Raw genomic sequence first — 8,855 nt, forward strand, 5'->3', positions numbered from 1 at the left:
GGAACCTCCACCCATATGTTACCTGGAAGTGAATTATCAGGGGGAAAGCACCAAGCCATTACGACTATACAGCACTGGGAAGGGGTCAGGATAAGGATTTGGGATGGGACGGCGGGAAGGAATGGTGCCCAAGCACTTGGAGAGAGTGCTTGGGCACCATTGCCCGACTCAGGGATTGAACGCCGACCTGCATGAAGCGAGACCGTCGCTCTACCGTCCAGCCCAAGTGGTTGGGCTTCCTCTGGGAAGTGTTTTCAATAAATAATTGTCGTTCTGATTATATCTTCAAGAGACATTTAGTCGTCATCCGTAGTCGTCAGTAGCCATCAGTAGTTGTCAGTAGTCATCAGTAGTTGTCAGTAGTCATCAGTAGTCGTCAGTAGTCATCGGTGATCGTCAGTAGTCGTCAGTAGTCATCAGTAGTCATCAGTAGTCATCAGTAGTCATCAGTAGTCGTCAGTAGTCATCAGTAGTCATCAGTAGTCGTCAGTAGTCGTCAGTAGTCATCAGTAGTCATCAGTAGTCGTCAGTAGTCGTCAGTAGTCATCAGTAGTCGTCAGTAGTCATCAGTAGTCATCAGTAGTCATCAGTAGTCGTCAGTAGTCATCAGTAATCGTCAGTAGTCATCTGTAACCGTCAGTAGTCGTCAGTAGTCATCAGTCATCAGTAGTCGTCAGTAACCGTCAGTAGTCATCAGTAGTCATCAGTAGTTATCAGTAGTAATCAGTAGTCATCAGTAATTATCAGTAGTCGTCAGTAACCGTTAGTAGTCATCAGTAGTCGTCAGTAGTCATCAGTAACCGTCAGTAGTCGTCAGTAGTCATCAGTAACCGTCAGTAGTCGTCAGTAGTCGTCAGTAGTCATCAGTAGTCATCAGTAGTCGTCAGTTGTCATCAGTAGTCATCAGTAGTCATCAGTAGTCATCAGTAGTCGTCAGTAGTCATCAGTAATCGTCAGTAGTCATCTGTAACCGTCAGTAGTCGTCAGTAGTCATCAGTCATCAGTAGTCATCAGTAACCGTCAGTAGTCGTCAGTTGTCATCAGTAGTCATCAGTAGTCGTCAATAGTCATCAGTAGTCGTCAGTAGTCATCAGCAGCCGTCAGTAGTCATCAGTAACCGTCAATAGTCATCAGTAGTCGTCAGCAGTCGTAGTAGTCGTCAGTAGTCGTCAGTAGTCGTCAGTTGTCATCAGTAGTCATCAGTAGTCATCAATAGTCATCAATAGTCATCAATAGTCACCAATAGTCACCAATAGTCATCAGTAGTCACCAATAGTCATCAATAGGCACCAATAGTCATCAATAGTCACCAATAGTCATCAATAGTCACCAATAGTCATCAATAGTCACTAATAGTCACCAGTAGTCACCAATAGTCATCAATAGTCATCAATAGTCACCAATAGTCACCAGTAGTCACCAATAGTCATCAATAGTCACCAATAGTCATCAATAGTCATCAATAGTCACCAATAGTCACCAGTAGTCACCAATAGTCACCAGTAGTCACCAATAGTCATCAATAGTCACCAATAGTCATCAATAGTCACCAATAGTCATCAATAGTCACCAATAGTCACCAATAGTCACCAATAGTCACCAATAGTCACCAGTAGTCATCAATAGTCACTAGTAGTCACCAGTAGTGGTCAGTTGTCACCAGTAGTCACCAATAGTCATCAATAGTCACCAATAGTCACCAATAGTCATCAATAGTCACCAGTAGTCACCAATAGTCATCAATAGTCACCAGTAGTCACCAATAGTGGTCAGTTGTCACCAGTAGTCACCAATAGTCATCAATAGTCACCAATAGTCACCAATAGTCATCAATAGTCACCAGTAGTCACCAATAGTCACCAATAGTCATCAACAGTCACCAATAGTCATCAATAGTCACCAGTAGTCACCAATAGTCATCAGTAGTCATCAATAGTCACCAATAGTCACCAATAGTCATCAATAGTCACAGATAGTCATCAATAGTCACCAATAGTCATCAATAGTCACCAGTAGTCACCAATAGTCATCAGTAGTCACCAGGAGTCTCTGTCAGTGTGGCGTTTTATATTATAATTCTCTGCTACGCATATGAATGTTAATTTATTTATATATATTATTTGTTGGCAAGAGAAGCGCTATTTGGTAGTCATTAAGGAACACACACTATTGAGGCCAGCAAATACCTCTGGTGAGTATTATGGAAATATCGCATCATATGTATTATACATGTCGTGAACAACATACCCAATGGGTCGGAGTACTTCACCCGCGCTCCCTTGATAATTATTCCTTTTGGAAAACATTATATATATATATATATATATATATATATATATATATATATATATATATATATATATATATATATATATATATATATATATATATATATATATATATATATATATATATATATATATATATATATATATATATATATATATATATATATATATATATATATTGGTAGTTGTCTTTCTTGTAAACATATGCTGTTGAATATGACCGAAAGCGTAAGGGTAATGATTCTAACACGAATCTTCTCAATATTTCTCATGTTTTTCTTCACTGTCTAGGGAAGCTGAAAAATTAACACTTCAAAGTTCATTTGCAAACTTATTTATTTTGGTTTGATACCTAGAATGCGTTTCGTAAGGTCACTCCTTACATTCTCAAAGACTAATTTACCATGATTTTGCAAAGGCTTATATTCTCTTTGCGTGAAGTGGTACAGAACAAGTGGACGAAACAAGTGGATAAATGGCATAACATAAGGGATATTAATGCGGGTACTTCATGTATCAACATAAGAAGCTTATGTTGTGGCGGATCCTGTCTCTGTGTCGGCTCGGGGTCTTGAAGTGCGTAGAATGTAATTATGTGTTAACTGGTTATTGATTGCTGGTTTTGAATTTTTGATGTGTAGTGCCTCGCTGATGTCGAGTCTTCTGTTGTTATACCTGTCGATAATTTCTGTCTTGCTTGTTAAGATTTCTCTGGTGATGGTCTGGTTGTGTGAGGAGATTATATGCTCGTTGATGGAGCCCTGTTGCTTGTGCATTGTTGATCCCCTAGAGAGAGACGTTGTTGTCTTGCCTATATACTAAGAACTTTGGGGCTGGCAGTCCCCAAGTGGGAATGTGAGCAATTTTTAGCAACATGTCAATAAACCAGGCAAATGCACGAAGCCGTGTTTTATGGAAGCAGGAATTAAGGAGGGAAGAGAATGAAGGAGAGAAAATGGAAGCAGGAATTAAGGAGGGAAGAGAATGAAGGAGAGAAAATGGAAGCAGGAATTAAGGAGGGAAGAGAATGAAGGAGAGAAAATAATATATAATAATATTATAACTAGCGAAAATTTAGTCAAACAATGGCTCAAGTTAGAATATTGAATTGTATAAAGAGGCAAAATTAAGACAGTTACCCTTCAGAGATGAACATGGGGGCGGAGTTTGGATCTGGGGCCAGATTCACGAAGCAGTTACGCAAGCACTTACGAACCTGTATATCTTTTCTCAATCTTTGGCGGCTTTGTATATAATTATTAAAAATTTAATGAGCTCCGAAGCACCAAGAGGCTGTTTATAATAATAACAACTGTTGATTGGCAAGTTTTCATGCTTGTAAACTGTTTAATAAAATGTAACCAAAGCCGTCAAAGATGGAGGCAAGATGTACACGTTCGTAAGTACCTGCGTAACTGCTTCGTGAATCTGGATCCGGGTCTGGTGTTATGACTCACAACCACAGCATCTACCAGTGCCAAAGCGGCTCTCACTCCTTCACTCTCCACCAATACCGTACTCACTATCACTTCACCAGAGTGAATGTAACCCTTCCTCGCCCCTCACGACATATAACAACCTCATCTGAAGCAAAACCATTACGGGCTCACCATAGCCCGTGCTACTGGAACCTATTGTTCTGAGTAGCTGAATGTATAACAGCAGGAAAACCAGAACGGTTGGGCTAGTGTGAGAAGAGCAGCTCATCTGTACACTTGCCTCACTCCTGTGTCAACACACCACTGGCTAAGCAAACAGGGCGGAGCCCGTGTTCAGCACTCATCATGTTGGCTAAATACTTAATGGGCCAACTTCCCCGAAATATAAAGTTGTTGTAGGGTATTCATAATTTATTATCCTGATACATGTGAAAGGTGCTGCACATAGGCCAAGTTTCAGCATCTCAGCCTAAATAGAGACGGAGAAAAAACAAAAAACAAAAAAAAAGACGAATTTTTCAACCATGTTCAAAAAATTTCACAGCCCACAATTGTGAACCAAAATCATTTATAAGACAAATACTTAAATCAACATCCCGTCGAGCCTGACAATAGAGGTAGTGATTTTCTATTTATTTTTTTTTTTTTTATTTTCTACCACAAACGTGGCCAGACATTTGCAATGCTAACCAGCATATATACATTTTCTTCTGTCCTCCATTGACAGGGTTAGAGATCAGTTAAACATATAGTTCAGGGATTTATTGAACAAATGGGGTAGTGAACGTGTTTAGAGAACAGAGGTGAAATTAAGAAAGAGGTAGAGGAATTTTCTTGGTTTGCTTTTATGGTTATCTTGAGGTTATCTTGATTTGATTTCGGGGCTTTAGTGTCCCCGCGGCCCGGTCCTCGACCAGGCCTCCACCCCCAGGAAGCAGCTCATGACAGCTGACTAACACCCAGGTACCTATTTTACTGCTAGGTAACAGGGGCATAGGGTGAAAGAAACTCTGCTCTTTGTATCACGCCGGCGCCCGGGATTGAACCCGGGACCACAGGATCACAAGTCCAGCATGCTGTCCGCTCGGCCGACTCGGCTCCGACCGGTGGTTAAGATAATAAAATGGTAATTTTTTATTATCCTTCAAAAATTTTTTTTAAGGATTATATCCAACATTTTTTTTTGTATTTGGCGTGTTGGTGAGAGTTGAGCTTTAGCTCATGGGCCGAATTTTTAATATTGAATAAGTTATCTTAGTCGGATTTCTATCCATTAAGTTGTTTCATACAAACTTTTGGATCAAAGTATTTTATAATTTCATCCGTAGGAGTTTTGTCCAAGAGCCTGTGACACGTTGGGGGCCTCACGGCTAAGTGGACAGCGCTCGGGGCTCGTCGCCCTAATGACCCGGGTTCGATTCCGGGTGGAGGCGGAAACAAATGGGCAGAGTTTGTTTCATCCTGATGTTCCTGTTAACATAGCAGTAAATAGGTACCTGGGAGTTAGACAACTACTACGGGCTGCTTTCTGGGGGATGTGTGTGTGTGTGTTAGAGAGAAATATACGTAGTAGACATAGTAGAGAAATAATAGATTGCCTAGAAAGGTGGGGTCCAAGAGCTAGTTGCTACATTCTGAAGACGAAAATAGTAAATTCGTGACTCACCTGTGACTCACCTGGTCTTCAGAGCGCATTCAGAGATTAGTGAAGATATCCAATCTACTTTCTTTAGCAGATCACCAAATTGTGGACCAAAAGGTATTATTTGATCCTTTTCCAATGCAATTTTATATTTTTATTGCGGATTATATATAAATTTCGTTGTCAAACCTGTCAAGATCTCTCGGTATCGTGAAGGTTGTAATCATGTTTCCTCTTGAGCTTCTCTTCTAATGATATGAAGTCTCTGGCAATTCTCTTAAAGTTCGTGCTTCTTTAAAATGCTCGAATAGCAAGTATTTCAGGTTATCGCTGCAGCGCGAGGACAAGTCTAACGTACGTGTGAACAAAGGTATGAGCCACTCCACAGGGCTTTACATTTTTTTTTGGAATTAATCTATTCTTCGCGATAATTTTGGGGGTGTTCCGTACCTATATGAAAATGTTTCGATTTTATAATTTTCTTACCCCAGACGTGGCCAGACATTTACAATGCTAACCAGCATATATACATTTTCTTCTGTCCTCCATGGACAGGGTTAGCGATCTGTTAAAGATATAGTTCAGTGATTTATTGAACAATCAACCACAGAAGGTGATTAGTGTGCTTTCAATATGCTAATCTAACCTACATTCTCAAATATATACATTTAAGACTCTCCTACATAAACAGCATTCGAGGTATGCTCCTTTCATACATAATATGATTAATTAATGTTTTACACACACACACACACACACACACGCACACACGCACACACACACACACACACACACGCACACACACGCACACACACACACACACACACACACACACACACACACACACACACACACACACACACACACACACACACACACACACACACACACACACACACACACACACACACACACACACACACACACACACACGCACACACACACACACACACACACACACACACACGCACACACACGCACACACACACACACACACACACGCACACACACACACGCACACACACACACACACACACGTATTATAATATTCCTACAGAATATATAAATCATTAGCATGCACCAACCATAAACGTAGACAACCGGAGTACATAGGGACGTACAGGGATCGAGCCCCCGAAACCCCTCCACCCCCACACCGACTCGAATCCAAATTAGCCACACTCATAAACAACTTCACACACTCCAAGAACCGCTTCTTCTTCTTCCAGTACATTGAGTGACAATAAATTAAATTTTACACAATAACCTGGGTATAACAGCCTATCAAAGATATGTGTGGACTGGTCCATTAAAGATATATATTCTGGTCCATCAAGGAAATTATGGGCTGGTCCATCTCAGATATGTAGGCCGAAGCATCGTGCGAGGCGTCCCTCAGAGCGCCAGTGCTGGAACGCTGAGATACGATCGCCAGTTTCCATGAAGAGTTCCAGGAGAGAATGGCTGCAGGAGAGGCCCCTCCGGCGCTCTCAGACCCGCTCAAGGACCGTAAAAAACACACTCGCGCCTCAGGAAGACGGCGGTGAAAGTTCGTTTATTTCGTAGCTCAGCTTCGGTCAAACAAAGCCTCGAGTCTCGAGACGCAGCCTCCGTGTCTCAAGGCATCGAGGGTTAAGCAGGAACATCTTTCCCCCAAGACTGTCTCTTTTAGCATGACTGAGTATAATGACATTAACTCCATTATCAAGTTTTCTTTTTACATTGCTCTAAAACTTAGTTAATCAATTAAGTTACTGGGCCTCGTCAACATCACAGTGCCCTTAAGTTGGCCTAAGTGGTCACGAACTTTGTCCTAAACTCGTTTTCATCATTCAGAGTAATGAACTAATGTCTCCAGCTGTTTAGGGCCAGCATAACCTTAAGGCAGGCAGGGGAGATGGACTCTCTGGTTTCAAGGTGACTCAATCATTTGCTAATATTACTCAGCAAAAGTATTATTGAACATCCAAACCCGCTCTGAGATATCATCTCCATTTCATCGACAACTATTGTATATTCCAAAATATTATTGAATACTCATTTGCATACGTTATAGTTGGTAATAGATTCAAGAAAATAAACAACAATGCCGGGTAGATAACTGACTATCCTGAGATAGTCAGTTACCTAGTAGATAACTAGCTATCCTGAGCTCTCCCTAGATAGATATCCGGAGAGAGCTATATCTCTAGATAGATATCTCTAGATTGAAGCATCTCTAGATAAAGATACTTCAGATAAAAATCTGAATCAAGCCCACATGAATATTCTGGGTTATCTTAACAAGTTGTCTCCAGGGATGTTCGAACGAGGAAAAGGCTTCAAGAAACTTTCCCAAACTTAGCAGGAACTTGAGAACTTTTGCCCGAAACGCAAAGTTTCGGGCAAAAGTTTGCCTTTGCACTTAGTTATGCCTTTGAACTAGTACGCACTAGTGTGTTCTAGTGGCTTTAGGCATAGTATATACTTGCTCAATCTAGAAAGCCAACATTCTACCTGCATGGTGTATGTATGTACATAAATACATGTTGTATATGTGTTGTTGTATATATGTTGTTGTTAGTATGTACTTCTCCAAAAAATAAATTGTCATTGTCAACTTGCATCACATTTTAATTACATTTAGAGGCTAAAAAATCTATCAGCCATGGTGTACTACCATCAGTCTATCAGCCATGGTGTACTACCATCAGTCTATCAGCCATGGTGTACTACCATCAGTCTATCAGCCATGGTGTACTACCATCAGTCTATCAGCCAGGTTGTACTACCATCAGTCTATCAGCCATGGTGTACGGTTATGTCTACTATCACTCATGGTGTACTATTAGTAATCATGATGTACTATCAGTAATCATAGTATAGTCAGAGTATACTATCAGTAATCATGGCATCTTATCAGTAATCATGGTATACAGTAATCATAGTATACAGTAATCATGGTATACTATCAGTTATCATGGTATACTATCAGTAATCATGGTATACTATCAGTAATTATGGTATAATCTATCAGAAATCATGATATAATCATGGTATACTATCATGATATAATCATGGTATACTATCATGATATAATCATGGTATACTATCATGATATAATCATGGTATACTATCAGATATCCATAACGTTCTCAATACACAGCACAGAGGACACATTCACCTACGTGTGTGTATGTCGGTGTATAGAAACACATAGTTTACTGCAGTCCTGGACACATGTTCTGTCCTGGACACATATTCTGGACTAAATTATGCTTGCTGGATGGCCAATAAGATTGGGGGATTGCCTTGCTAACCATTCAGAAGTTGTTGGACCGTAAGCCCTTCACCGAAACAAAGCACATCAATATATAACGAAGACTGTTCAGCTAATAACGTCATTCAACACATCGACGATTTAGGGGATTTTTGCTGTTTTTTCAGTTTTTTTTTTTAAGAATTTTCAGTTTGTTATTAATCATTAATGGGTAACTTATGTATATA

This window comes from Procambarus clarkii, chromosome 36, assembly GCF_040958095.1.
Source record: "Procambarus clarkii isolate CNS0578487 chromosome 36, FALCON_Pclarkii_2.0, whole genome shotgun sequence".
Lineage (NCBI taxonomy): Eukaryota > Metazoa > Arthropoda > Malacostraca > Decapoda > Cambaridae > Procambarus > Procambarus clarkii.